This window comes from Lissotriton vulgaris, chromosome 10 (genome assembly GCF_964263255.1).
Source record: "Lissotriton vulgaris chromosome 10, aLisVul1.2, whole genome shotgun sequence".
Lineage (NCBI taxonomy): Eukaryota > Metazoa > Chordata > Amphibia > Caudata > Salamandridae > Lissotriton > Lissotriton vulgaris.
Window position 1 is genome coordinate 719,893,743 of NC_141698.1, and position 15,738 is coordinate 719,909,480.

The window sequence follows — 15,738 nt, forward strand, 5'->3', positions numbered from 1 at the left end:
GTCCGCACTTGCGGCTACAGTAGGCCGAAGGCAGCACAGCGCGCCGAGATCTGGATGGCACCGAGGTGGTGTCCAGCAAGTTGCTGCACTGGTGTGGCCATCCTACAATGCTGCGCCGAAAGACGGCGTGTCCAGCTGAGTTCCAGTCACTCTTGCGGTACAGTGACTCGAACGTGCCGAGATCCGGATGGCACCGAGGTGGTGTCCAGCAAGTTGCCGCACTGGTGTCGCCATCCTACAATGCTGCGCCAAAAGACGGCGTGTCCAGCTGAGTTTCTCCCGCTCTTGCGGTACAGTGACTCGAACGCGCCGAGATCCGGATGACACCGAGGTGGTGTCCAGCAAGTTGCTGCACTGGTGTGGCCATCCTACAATGCTGCGCCGAAAGTCGGCGTGGGGTGCCCCGTTGGCTTATGAGGTGATGTCAGTAGTGGACCAATGTGTGAATAGGTCGGAACCAGCACAAGGCGCCAAGATCCGGATGGCAAGTCCTGGATGTTGAGTGCCATAGTTGAGAGTTCTGAGCAGTGTTTGTAACACTGTCTGAAGCTTATTTGCACCTGCTGCAGCTTCACTATTGCCCTGGTGTGGCCAAAGATCGCCCATGACATAGGCGGCCGGCTCCCGAGGTCCGGCGGAACTTTTTTCCTTTTCCTTTCTGCATCTTGTCACACAATCCGTTTGACCTGAAGACACGACCAGGTCCCTGAATGTGTGCAGGGGGACGCTATTGATTGAATCAAAATGGCGGCTTCACACAAAGCTGAGTCAAGCGTTGCTGTTGATGCTATACAGACAAAAATTGGTTTTCAGTTTGTACATTCTTCAGGATTTTTTTTTCAATCCAAGGCTGATTGAGAGTTTGTAGAACAATGGCTTCAGATTTTCAACATACTACTCTTCAACATTCTTCCTAAATGTAACAATGTGAGACTCACTAGGAGAACGGCTGTTTATCTTTCCTTTCAAAATGCTGCCAACAATATTTTCTGAATGGAAGACACCATTTTGTAGCATAAAGGGCCGAAAGGGGTTCTGGTCTGATTGATGGTTGGTGGAGACATTTTGACTATATCTTGGACCTGCCCGGCCTCGCCCAAAATGGCGCCGGTATAAATGGGACTCGTAACTCCTTGTTGTGTAGTGGTTGAACAACCTTGATATCACGAGATATGAATGCAGTTTTGATGCTCATGGCGGGCGGGGACGAGAATTGATTGAATATTTCGACATCCCTATTGATATTAAGTTCTGATGTGTTATTGATTACTGTACTATTGAAAGTTCGAATTAACGTCACCCATGGTACTTGCCCGCAAATGTATATCTAGATAATTTTTTTGTAAGTGGCCCTGTCGTATTTTAATTACAAAATGTACGTCCACCGATTCCGCAACTGTTAGACACCTTATTTCTTGCAACCTAATGGCCCGCTCGTTACGTTCCTCTACACTGTAAATGTCTCCTTATCATATACGATTTCAGTTTGCTCCGTGGCCGGCCCACGTGGTTATAGGCCCGTATTTGTATACTGACATTTTCACAATAAAGGTTTTTAAAAGAAAACATGGTAGTAGTATTTACATTGGTAAAGTTTTTGCTTTTAGTCACTGTTTTCGAATCAGTAAAAGGCAAGTGAAATAAAGCAGTCCAATTACATGACGGATAAAAGGTATAATACGTAGGAACGCAGTAAAGATAAATGGTCAAGGGCAGTTGTGTTTTCCACTCCTGCAACATAAAGTGATCGATAAGAATCTGATAATCAGGCGTATCGGCGACTAAGACAGCAGGCCGAGCCTCTTTTACTCAACGGCTCCTTCATGGGACGAAGAAACGCCCTTTTTCTCGAAAAAGGAATATATTTTACTTGCAGGACAGTTGTAAATTTTCCGGGAAAGTACATTAGCCTGGAACATTATAACATATATGTTTAAAAAAAAATAATGTTCGAAACCAATAAAAAGCGTAATTTTTAGGTCATATGACCAAGCTTTTCATCATTAAAATAACAAAAGTAGAATGAACCAATGAAAAGTTTTATTAACAAGTCACATGACCTGTTATGCTTACGTTACGCGCTGCGCCCCGGATCGCTTCCGGGAAGCTGCGCTTCGCGCACCGGAGCACTTCCGGGTGCGCTAACGCGGCGTGTCATATAACGCATTACGCGACAACGTAGGTCAAGAATATAGTCAAAATGTCTCCACCAACCAGCGTTCGGAACACAACCCCTTTCAGCAGTCCAAAAAGTTCTGTTAAATGACAACAGAGGGGACAGGCAACAAGAACCATCAGTCAAAGAGGGGAGGGCAAGTTCTTCTCTACCGGGTCATGTTGGGGCGCTACCGGAACTGATCGAATTGGTAGTCTACAGTGTTTCTGGATGTTTCAGACTGAAGCTGGCGTCAGCATGAGAGCACCACCATCTCGTAGCTCCGTCGTGGCCATTCCACGAGCAATCATGGCAGCCGCTCCCCACCAGAAGCCTGCGGGAGTCGGGGGCCCCCAAGACTTTTGTAGAATCTTCACGGCTGAGGGGACGCTTTCGAGAATGGGACCCAAGCCCTAGCAGGCAAGCGTCCGAGTTCCAAGGTGTCCCAGGGCCATTTTAGTGGACCACGCCCAAATCTGAAGAGCCGGCCGCCATTTTCAGAGTCCTGTGGCAGCCGCCTATCGTTGCATCGCAAGAGCGGGAGCAACTCAACTACATGGTGAGCGAGACGCTGTAGTCGCAAGAGCGGGCGGTAAACAGCTGAATGGCGGAAGAGGCACAGTGTAGCAATAGCGGGCGGAATGGCAACTAAAACGGTAAAGGGGCGCCCCACTACAGCGTGTCTTCAGGTCAAACGGATTGTGGGACAAGGTCCAGAATAGAAGAGTCATCAAAAGGCAAAAAGTTCCGCTGGACCCGGGGAGCCGGCCGCCTATGTCGGGGGCGATCTCAGGCTACACCAGTGCTATAAGACTTGGGGAGGGGGTCGGAGCCAAGCGTCTTCTCCGAGTCCGTGCCATCACACCGCCCCTCGGGGGCCTCCGTCAAGCGGTTTAGGGAGGTACCATATCACATTGCTTTCAAATGCAGTCAGGTCCACAAACGACCCTCACTTACTTTGAGAATAGTGAAGCTGCATTAGGTGCAAATAAGCTTCAGACAGTGTTACAAGCGCTGCTCAGAACTCTGAACTATGGCACCCAACATCCAGAACTTATGCCATTTGAGAATGGCAGTGACATCGAAGCAACTCAGGGACCAAAACCATTAACGTACTTTCACGTATGAAAATCTTACTTGGGGAGGGGGCAGGAGCCAAGCGCCCCCTCCCAGTCCGCGCCACCACACCGTATGTTGAAAATCTGAAGCCATCGTTCTACAAACTCAACCAACCTTGGATGGAAAAATCTAGAAGAATGTAAAAACTGAAAACCAGTTTTGGTCTGCATAGCATCAGCAGCAACGCTTGCTATCAGAGTGCATGAGTTTCATGCTCGATCGATTGAGCTAGCCGGATCGGGCAACAAAAAGTATAAAATAGTTATGTAAATAGTTATTTAATAAAATGTTTTACCCTGTTACTTTGCTGGTGTGTTGTATATATTTTTAATATTTGCATTGGGTTTGTCGTTATTTTGGGCGGGGTGGGTGACGGAGCCGAGCTGTCTTGCAGCCCTCATGGTGTGGAGCTCAGTTCATCTCACTATTTTCGTATTTCTCATGAAGGGTTGTTCCTAATGTTTCTATTTTAGCGAGGTCAAAAAGAGATCCAATTAGTGGCCTACTGATTTTGCTCGATTACTTTTATTTTTTTACACGATTTTTCACTATCTGCAAAGACTAAACAGAGTATTGCGACTTTGTGCTTGTTTGTAAATAGAGAATGAACCAAAGAGAATCAATTGTAAAACGGTAAATGCTTGGATAACAATCAATCAAATGAATAGGGAAACAGGCACGACGGATTACAACGAGGCAAAGGCCTGCGTTAACTACCCTTCACTATCTGCAAAGAGAGAGTACTATTAAGAGAAAAGAGGGGAGGGGGGGGGCAGCGTTCAAAGCACATCAGCGTGCATAAACACGAAAAAGTTTTTACCTATCACGTACTTGACATTTGACAGCTTTTGATATTTGCTATTAAAAAACCATTGAAATTCACAGAAAAAACCATAGGTTTTAGGCCATATATAGTTAGGAATTTGCATTTACAAAACCTTGAAAATTCACTGAAAAAACCATAGGTTATAGACCATATATAGTTAGGAATTAGCATTTACAAAACCATATTTTACTCACACAAAACCTTTGAAATTTCATATATAGTTAGTTGCCCTAACTATATATCGCGCACCCGCAATCCACTGCTGATGATGTCACATATTACATCATTCATGACATGGTCAGTGACATCACTGATGACATCACTGATGACATCTCAAATGACATCACTGATGACATCACTGATGACAACATCCAGTGACTGTGTGTTTCTGTAAAGTTAAAATATGTCTTACCTATTGAAGAATGAGTGGATGTATAAGTGTCTGGATGAAGGATTTAGTTGGTGCATGACTGACTGTATGAGTGAGTGATTAAATGTGTCTCACTGAGGGCATGAGTTAGTGACTAAACTGTCTTAATTTGTACATCATTATGTCTGTTGTTCTGTAAACTGCTGCATGTGTTGATCAGAAGCTATTTGAGTAACTATATGGGTTATTGGTTGGTTGCCCAAGTATTTGTATGGGAGACTGGATGTGTGTGTGGGTGGCTGGGAGGTGTATGACTCTGTGCATAGATATGTGAGCAGTTGATTCACTAGATGTATGGGTTCAAAAGTGCATGTGGAAACAGCTGTATGGGCGGTTGACTGTGTGCATGAGTGTATTGGTGAGTGAATGGATATCACAGTGCTACATGTCAAAGTAAGTACATATGTAAAACACAGTACATGTGAGAGTTGACATATATAAAAAACTGTGCATAATATATATATCATTGTGAGCTTGTATCAGGGATTGTATAAGAGAGTAAATATGTGTTAGTATATGTTTGAATAAGTAAAGTGTGTATAACTGTATATTTGAGAAAATGGAGGTGTGATTGATTTTTTGCATGAATGACTAGGTGTGTGAGTAACTCCATGGATGAGTGACAGTCTGTGAGTGTCTGTTTACACTGATTGTATCTAAGGTTATATTAGAATCTGAAGAGTTTCATCGTATTATCACATGAATGATATCATCAGTGATGTGATGAGTAATGTCAAATGAGATGTCATCAGTGATGTCATTTGAGATGTCATCAGTGATGTCATTTGAGATGTCATCAGTGATGTCATCAGTGATGTCACTGACCATGTCATGAATGATGTAATATGTGACATCATCAGCAGTGGATTGCGGGTGCGCGATATATAGTTAGGGCAACTAACTATATATGAAATTTCAATGGTTTTGTGTGAGTAAAATATGGTTTTGTAAATGCTAATTCCTAACTATATATGGTCTATAACCTATGGTTTTTTCAGTGTTTCAAGGTTTTGTAAATGCGAACTCCTAACTATATATGGTCTATAACCTATGGTTTTTTCAGTGGATATATATATATATATATATATATATATATATATACATGTATATATATCAGGAGATCAGGAGTACAGTCAACTCGTGAGCTCCAGCAACGGCCCCAAAGGGGTACGGAAATAGTAGTCTTACTCACTGCCATAAGCATACCTGATCTTCGTGTGCAGGATTTGATTGATATCCATTTAAAAAGTATTACACTTGAGTTGATGAGATGATCACTGTTTTGTACAGTGTTACGTTTCTCTATGCTTGTGATTAAAATATTATCGTTGAATTATCAGCTAAACCAGATAATAATTTAAATGGGAGCGAAAAAAAATGGTCTCTGTCTATTCTTGGAATTAAATCATGGCATGGGTTGCCACAAAGGGTATTACACGGGTAAACGCACTGTGGATTGGGGCCTGACATGTTTCCTCACTTCTTTGAGTCAAGGAATATTTGCTGAAGAATGCAGTATATCTGTATGTAGGCTGCTGGAGTGGCCCTTGTGCGCACTATGAGTGCACCACTCCCACTTTGTGGAGTTAACAGCGGCCACCATGCTGTGTGGCTGCGCCTTCTCAGTCAAGAGCCCCTGGTAGTGTCTGATAAGGCGCCAGTTCGGTTTTCTAATGTTGCATTCTTTGTGGATAAGCTTCCCTGACATGGCTGTTCTGCAATGTCTCCCTGAGATACCATGGACGATGTCTGCACCAGCTGAAAGAGTCACATCATGATGAGGTCATCCAAGCAGTAATGTGTTCCATAAGTGGTGACATCTGAATGTAGCGACAATGGCAAATCATCACTAAAGTGGCATGCTTTTGAACAAATTGATTTCTAATTATGCTGCGGCATAGGAATAATGGGTACTCTCTCAAAAGCATAGAATGGTATGTCCAATTAATTTGAAGCTACAGAGGCATATAGAATGAGAGAACTGTAAACCCTCTGACTTTACTTACAAGGGCCTCCACTGAAATAGGACAGGATGTGGACATGCTATACTGATTAATGAAAATAAACTTTCCGGTACTTCTTGTTCTTTTGCTCCCTTTGGCCTCATCTGTCTGTCTGTAGTGGCGTAAATCGTGCCCCTGCAGACTTCCAGGGGGCCCAAGCCATTTGCCCCTCCCATTAGGGTCAATGAATATCTGTGATATATGGGAGACTCAGGGGCCCCTCATCACATTCTGCAGGGGAGTCGCATCATTTTGCATTATGCCACTGTCCGTCTGCACTCAGGGCCAGCTGTAAAGCTGGTGGTGCCCAGTGCGAAAATCGTTTTTGGCACCCCCACACCCCATGACCGCCTCCTCGGATTCTCTCACTGCCATCGGGCGAACGTGCTCCTCATCTCTCCAATCATAAGTTATTGCTAAACACAGTGCCCCGGCTGAAGTCAGCGTCCCTCCACAGGTCAGCGCCTAGTGCAGCTGCACCATTCGCACTGCCCTAAAGTCGGCGGTATCTGCACTCCATTCCATAGTTTTTCCTCTCACTGCTCCTGTGAACCATTAGGGGGCCCCTCTAATGTTAGACTCACTCCGAACGGTGATGCTTTCTGACTCAAGTGTGGCACTCTCCTCCCTTCATGCTTCTCATTTTCTGTGGTGCTGTGAAAAAAAAACAGGCTGAATTTCCCTTTTGCTTTTCATGAGGGCATCATGTTTCCTCTGAATTCCTTTTCACCTGGAGCTTTGTAATACAAACTGCTGCACAAATAAACAGTGAGAGGTCGAGCAGCCCCCCTTCTTTTGAAGCAAGCCTGCAAAATGCATTCTCCAGTACATTACATTTACAGTCGCATTTCTGACCTTACGCGGGAATCCGAGCTTATTCTGGATACCAGGAGACTTTTGAAACCACGAAACCTGAAACTGTTTCAACATTTCGGAAATAAAAGTCACTTTGTACAGGTCTGCTTTTCTAGGCCCTTCATTTCATGTTTCATGGCAGTCCAACGCGCACCCTGAGTGCTTTGTTCACGAAATATCTTATCCTTCATCTTGAAAGCTGATTGCATGTAAAAGCGCGCGCGCGCACACTGGCGCGCGCACAGACTCATTTTCATTGGTTCTAGTGTTTCATAAACCTTTGCTGTTGTAACCTTCTGCCCCCGCACACAATGGCGCTTCCTGCCCATTAGCACAAGAGAACAGATGCTCTCTGATTTACGTGGTCGATAATGCATTTCAATATTACACGTTTACAATGTTGCACTACGCCAAACTAGGTAAGCATCTGGAGGGTCAATTCTATGAAACTCCTAAACTGTAAACACTAATCGGTTGTGAAAATGCACACAATTTGACACATATTTAAAGTCAACATTTTGAAACAGTTGTATCTTTTCTTGCTTATTTCACTTTGTAACAATGTCTTTGACAGTGACTAATACTCAAAGAAAAAAACATGATGCACAAGATGAAATAAGGCTTTTGAGGGAGGTGAAAATGCCCTGTTGTTTGAGGTCTAAGAAAAGACACACTTTTGAATCAGCCACAAAGTGTTTACACTTTGTAAATGTATTTAATTTAAAATATAGGATGCTATGAACATTATGAATGTAGTTGACTAATGTGTATGATAAAACAAATGGATCATTGCTTTTGCAAATGACTCAGAGGTGGCCGGCACAGGTAAGAGCGGTGCGGCGGGGTGGGGGTCAGGGAAGTCGACATATGACCCGATAAGTTAAATTACATTAAAAAAAAATAAAACCACTTACCTTGCGCTACCCACATCGCCGACTCGGAGAAGCGGGTAGAGCAAGGTAAATATTTTTTTTATTTCATTTAACTTATCCCGGCGTATGTCGACATCCCCGCCCCCCACCCTGCACCCGCCCCCCACCCTGCACCCGCCCCACCTTGTTACATGTGCCGGCCACAACTGAAATGACCCTCCTCTTTGAATGGCTCTCCGCAGTAACACTGCTGGATCTGCCCATCGCCTTTTACACCGTGCACCTGGGATCCTTCTACTGCGACTAGAGGAACTTGGCATTCAGGGAACCATCCCATTCTGGCTTTCCTCCTGCCTGCATGACAGATCCAGCCTCATCTGGGTGCCCCGGTCACATCAGCTACCTCCAGCACCAAATCTGGTGCACCTCAAGGCTCATTAATCTCACCACTCACCTCGAGCCTCTACTTCCACTTACTAGCAGAACTTTTCATGGCCTGGCTTATACCTTGCGTCCTACAACTACGTTGATAAGATACAGATCATCTTAACACTGGAACACCTGAAGAATTGAACTCCTCAGGAGTTGACCACTTCCTCCAGGCTGTTAACCAATTGATGTGGAGAATGGAAGAACCACCAACCCACAACCCTCTACTACCAAAATTAACTAAGTTTAGACAAGTGGGAAGAAGAAGAGAAGGGGAAGGATAGAAGGAATGGAGGAAAGAGGGAAGGAAGGAAGGGCGATGCAAATCAAGTGAATGATTTTTAGAGGAAAATGAACTGGAGAGAAAGTACAGATAGAAAGAAGCAAAGGAAGAATAAATGGAAGGCAAAGAAGAGAAATCGAGAAAGTGAAAGACAGCATTTTATAATGTTAACAGTGATCAAAGGAGGATGAATGAAGAAAGATGGCAAGATGGAAAGAAGAGGTGGTCAAAGGGAAAATTTGGTTTGCTTTATAAAGAAATCTATTTTGACAAATGATGCGGATACGGGAAACACTCTCTCCCACATGTGCATTTTTTAACCAGCTCAATTAAGAAGATATTTGTTTTAGTAGCTTAGTCGTTTCTCTGTCATTACTGAAGTCATGATTCTAATTCGAGCTTCAAATCTTGAGCAAATGTGAGTCTAGGTGAGTCACTGTAAGTCCTCGTGCTTCAATTTGAAAACTGGTTTAGTGAAATGTAAATGAACGTTGCCACATTCCTTTCCCTCACATACTTATTTCTCTTAGCTGATTTAAAATGAACTCCTTCACACACAATACTATTGTCTGTACTGTGTCACCTACGTTTGAGATGGCTCTTCTCTAACATAATGTCCTTTGCAAAACACTCCATAGCTCCTTGCAGCAATGTTTGAATAAATATATATTTTTTGCTATTATAATAGTTTTTATTTGATTCTTGTTATACACCAAGAAAAGTAACTAAGAAGTAAGTCTGATATTAAATTGTATGCAGTGAGAGAGGATAGGATGTGGCATTACTGCCTCCTTCGGAACTGGTGAACCAGGATCCAGTGTCGGTGCTGGCTCAACATCCTGTGATTCTGGACAAATCTCCCTGAGCCTAATAAGGAATACGACCTTGTGTAATGTAGATAGTGCTCAATTAAAGTGCATCAAGTCCTTTAAGTTGAGTTTGCGCTAAATGAAAACTGCAAAAAAAGCACCTTTAGCTGAGAGCACTCTTACAAGATATAGCGGCTGGTCTCGAGTTTAGTGTTACATAGGCAGCACAAGGGGCAAAATAGCGATGGATTTAGGCCCAGATCTCTGTAATGGGGTTAGGTTATGTTATGTTATGTTATGTTATGTTAAATTAAATTTATTGAGCGCACGTACGCCCGTATGCTTCATGACGCTGTGGAAGACTGGCAAAACATAACATGTAACAGAAAGAAACGGAGTTAACTAAGGGTAAGCTTGTGTAAAGAGCCAAGTTTTAAAAGCCTGTCTGAAGGCTAACAGGTCTTCATGAAGCCTTAACGTCAGTGGCAGAGAGTTCCACAGGGAGGAGGCCAAGAAGTGGAAAGATCCGCCTCCCTGGCGTTGTTTCCTGATCCGAGGCACCACTAACAAGTTCTTTTGACCTGAGCGGAGAGCACGAGAGGGGGTGTAACTGACAAGCAGGCTGCTAATGAATCCAGGGCCCTTACCTTGTAGAGCCTTGAAGATAATGCATCCCGCTTTAAATGCTGCTCTCTGCGCTACTGGCAGCCAGTGGAGACTGGCCAGTCCCGGTCTGATGGACTGCCACTTGGGAATCTTACAAATCAACCTGGCCGCTTGGGGTGAATGTTTGACAATGTTCAGCGTTCCGTCCACCATCTTTTTGTGTTGTTATAGTCACACCAAGTGGGAAGGGTATGCTCAGATGTGGGCCCTGGGCTGACTATGCCGTTGGATTTAAGCTAGCCTGGTTGATGAGGGGTATACCCAGGGGTGGCTCTTTCAAGTGGGCATGGGAGTGTCGCCCCACTGCTTTCTCGCAGTGCGAGAAGCAGAAACATACAATAGCATAAATACCATTATATGTTTCTGCTTCTCGCACTGCATGAAAGGAGAAGAAGGGTTTGGTTGGGGGCGGGCGAGTGGTCAGGTCAGGGAAGAGTGACTAGCCCAATGTTGTGGGCACTGACTGTTTGGTCGGCCCCAAGGCTGACCAAACCAGTCATGCACACTCTCCCGTTTTCTCCATGTAGGCTGCATGCAGCCTGAAAGGAGAAAACGGCCTCCCCATAGATGCCTGTGTGGATGGCGCCCCTGCCATTGCAGTGTTGTGATTGGCTATGGGGAGAGAGGCTGCCTGCAGCTGCTCCTGCGAGGAGAAGCGTAATGCAACGTGGGACAGGACCGCCAAAGGTGCTTTTTTATTTATTTAAAATTACCCCACCCATCCGCACGACTCCGCCCCCTCCACCCACGAGTCATGCCGGCTGCGACAGGTGATACTCCAAAACCAGTCCTAGGATTCTTGTTTATGGTCCAGGGAGGCCCTGGCCTGGCAGTTCAGGGTAGATTGTTCTAATGTGGAGCAAGGTCAAGATTGGTTTGTATATAGCTGGGTCCAATCTGTAATTGCATGGTGAGCAAAGAAACAATGGATTTAGGCCCAGATCTCTGTACTGGGTGGGGATGTTTAGCATTCTGTCCATCATCTTTTTGTGTTGCTATAGTCACCCCAAGTGGGAAGGGTATGCCCAGATGTTGGTCCCATGCTCACTATGCCATTGGATTCAAGCTAGCGTGGCTGAGAAAGGCTAATACCCCAAAACTGGTCCAAAGATTCTTTTTTTCAGTCTAGGGGGGAGCTGGCGTGGCAGTTCGGGTGCAACTGTTCCCATGGGGAGCAGTGCCAAGACTGATTTGCATATGGCTGGGTCCAAACTTGAATGGCAATGTTGAGCAAAAAAAAATGGATTTAGACCTAGATCTCTGCACTGGGGGTGAATGTTTGACAATGTTCAGCATTCCGCCCATCATGTTTTAGGGTAGCTAAAACCAGCATAAGCACAGAGCTCCAGTACCACCAGACCGTACACTAGTTATTTCTGAAAGGGTAATTGACCCGGTTGAAATTACAATACCAGTGACCTGTTATCCAGCCCCATTCTGTAGTAGAATATCATGTGGGCTTGCACACTGTAAGCCAGCTGCGCATATATTGTATACAAGGGCGTACAATGGACTCATACTAAAACCAGTTTAGATCACCTTCACTGTTAAATCCCTTCAGCATCTTTCTAACAATGGAATAATCCCAGTACACAAGCATTGCTGCCCTTCGATAAGGTGGGCCACCCCAAGAATTCCGCTAGTGCACTATGCACATCATCAGTTCAAAATTCACATCCCTAAGAAGAAGCAGCAGGATACCTTCATCCTATGCACTAGACATATCATGGCTGGAGTATACATCTGCTTGCAGAGTCTAAACCCAATTCCATACATAGGCCTAGTACCAGAATGGAGGTCCTGAGATTGAGTGGTTCCCTCAGTAATAATATTCATATTTTTTTCTTTATGGAGCCACAAAAAGGTGCTATCATGGGTGAGGTGAAAGATTATGATTGGATTCTAAGCTATGACGAATAGCCCTAGATTTCAGCCTTCATATGTGCTTTTAAACCTCAACAAACAACGTATTTTCGCTTTCACCAAGGAATGCCTTGCATTCCACTATGGAGATCAAGAGGTAGATCTAGAGTTTGCGAGATGCAGGACATCCACCAGATTCGGCAATACACTCTAAAGTGGGCGGACAGGATATCCACCTATTTGTGGGAGATAAGGTGCATCTGTCAAACTCTAAGTCCCTCACTAAGTCATCTTTTCATCAAACTGTACCTCCAAATAGAAACAGTCTGACACTTGGTTGATCTTTATATCATGAAATTACAGTTTGGCACACATTTTATTGCCAAACACTTTTATCCCGGTGTTGTGGAGGTTAATACTTAAATGGTTGTCGCAGTGCTAGTCCACAAGTTCAGATAGTCAAAGTAGCTCCGGTGTTGGAATTGCCCAATAACACATGTTGTTGTGTAGGAATGGGTAGGCTGTTGACAGCCACCAAGCCCTGGAGGATGATTTGTAATAAGTCTCAAATATCGTTTGGATCAAGAATGTAAGGTTAAACAACAAAGGTGCAAGGCTTCAGCATTGGTTTACTGCACCACACGCAAAAATGTTCATTTTTTGCCTATTTCCTTCACCCTGATTTTACAAGTTCCCAGTTGAACTGATATTGCAACTGAACCCCTTGAGGAGATGCTGGGGTATTCCCAGTTTGTTGGTTTAGTGTACAGTAAACAGGGATGGATAGAAACAAATGGTATTTCCAGGTCAAAAAGCAACAAAATAAGTGAAGAGTTGACTCAATAACAGACAACTGGCCCAAGCTCACTAGGGCGCTGTGCTTAATTTAAGCCGGTGGTTTCCGGTGCTTAGCACCGGCACTTAATTGTCAACATCAGCGCTTATGACAATCTGCCACAAAGAGACAGACAACCACAGCAACAGTTAATTGTTAATTCAATATGCTTTACAAATGATTATTACCTGCTGTCCAAGACATTCTTATAGCTTTGGGAGCCTGCAATAGTCCGAATTGTCACACTTGTAGGAGTGTATTGGTTATAAGCATGGGCGGAAAATCCGTTTCGCTCGCGGATTTTGCGGATTTTCGGTAAATTCGCAATCCGCGAGATTCGCGAATCTCCCGCAAAATCCGCAAATCCGCGAGCAGCGGATTTTGCTCGCACTGCTCGCACTGTTCGCGTGAGTTCGCGGCTTCCCAGTACAACTTCGCGCCCCGCGAATAAGTGCAAAATTGCAGAAATACGATCTTAGCAAAACTGAAACTACTTACCAGGTTCAAAAGTTCAGGCTCATCATTAGTAGCCATTTCCTGTAGTGCTTCCTGAGGGGCCCCTCCAGAGTTCAGTTGCCAGTTGCAACTATTATGTGACCCTGCTCTGAACCTCAGAATAGTTACACATATGCCACAAAGGTCCTGAATTACAGCTAAGGGAGACAAGCAGGAGCCAGGCTGGAAGTTCAAATCCATTAATCAGCCCCTAATTCATTATTGTCAGTTGGGGCAGGGCAGGTGTTGTAACTAATTTTGCAACAATGAAAGCACTTAGCAAGTGCAAAAGATCACTAATCAGGAAGCACTAAGGAAGCAGGTGCCAGCTAAAAAAATATTCTGTGACACATTAATCAGCCCCAAATTAATTCAGGTCACTTGAGGCAGGGAAGGTGTGCTTGCGTTGCCACAATAATGTACACCGACTGGACAACCAGAGGGTGCTGTGATGAAACAGAGGGTGGCATGGGTGGGCCAGAGGGTGGCATGAGTAGTCAGAGAGTGGCAGTGGTGACAGAGAGTGGCAGTGATGAAGAAGAGTGTCCCAAACAGGCTGGACACGTAGAAACAACAAGTTCGCGAAACTTGCGACCCGACAGGTAAGTTCGCAATTTGCGAAAGTGTACAAAACCCTCGCGAACTGGCAGAAACCCGCGCAAACACACAAAAAAAAATCCGCAAATTCGCGAGAATTCGCGGATTTTGCGGATTGCGAGTTCGCAAATCCGCAAAATTCGCAAACGCGAGATTCGCAAAATTCGCCCATGCTTAATTGGTTAGTAGTTGTGTTGATACTATCATTGGCAGCACGGCAGGGGCAATGTGTGATGCAAGCTGCAGCATCCTCCTGACAAGAGCTCTAGCACTTATTTTTTTTATTTCAAATCTTTTTTATTTAAGATTCAAGTAACACAGGAATACAACATTATAAAGGATGGACACACATTAAAGGCTCTCGGGGGAGGTGGGGTCAGCAGAGCATGGAAGAGTACAGTTGGCGTAGTCGTTGGAAGTAATAAAAGGTCAGTGATACATCATACATGTAATAAATACGCAAAGGGACCATGCAAGTAATTATCAAATAAGAGCATTGAGTAAAACGTCCATACATAAATTCTCGGTCCCGTGGAGCGCATATGAGGGAAAAGATAGAGAATGAAGAAGAGAATTAGGGGGGAGAATAAAGGAAGAAGAGGAGGAGGAAGAAGACCAAGCAGCAACAACATGATTTGAGGCGTTTAATTTGCTTCGGGGCATCTAGCATACATTACCGACAATTATACCCGATGTGATATCAAGAGCCATGTGGTTGACATGATGTGTATTACTCAGTGTGTCTAAGGTGGATCATAACACAGTTCCAATGAGTCAAGTAAACTCCAAAGTTTGGCGTGAGGCTTTTGCCATGGGGAGGAGCGTAAAACATCGTTGTCCGCTCCCCTCAAAGAGGCCAACCATTCCTGCCAGTGCGTGAAGGAGACTTCAGAGGCAATCTTCCACTTGCTCAGGATGATTTTGCATGCCAGCGTGAGCATCAGGTCCAGTAGATGCCTATCATGTTCCCTAAGGATACTAAGATCAATTGCCCCTAGCAGAATATAAGTAAAGTCCCTGGGTGGCCTAAAGTGGAAGGTGTGTTTAATGTAAGAAAAAATCTTATTCCAAAACGTTTGGATTAACGGACAGTAAAAAAACATGTGTGCCATGTCACCCACGTGTGCCGTGCAGTTCCAACAGAGGGGGCTATCCAGGAGCTTGAGTTTGAAGAGTTTCTCGGGTGTCCAGTAGGACCTATTAATCAGCATGAGTTTGGTCTGGGAGAGTATCGTGGATATTTTATTATAGAAAGGAGTGAGATGAATCTTGTCCCAATCAAAAGCCAGAATAGAGGAGTTCGGTTCATTTTCCCAATCACGCTCACACTTTCTGTGTGCTTTCTGTGGTAGAGGTAATATGAGTTTGTAAATGTTTGATACCATGTGACCTTGCGACAAGAGGCTGATTAATCTAGTACAAAGAGTAGGTTGTTGTGGTACGATGGCTCTGGCAGAGACAAAGGCTTTGAGGTGTAGAAACTTGTAAAAGTCAAGTGGTT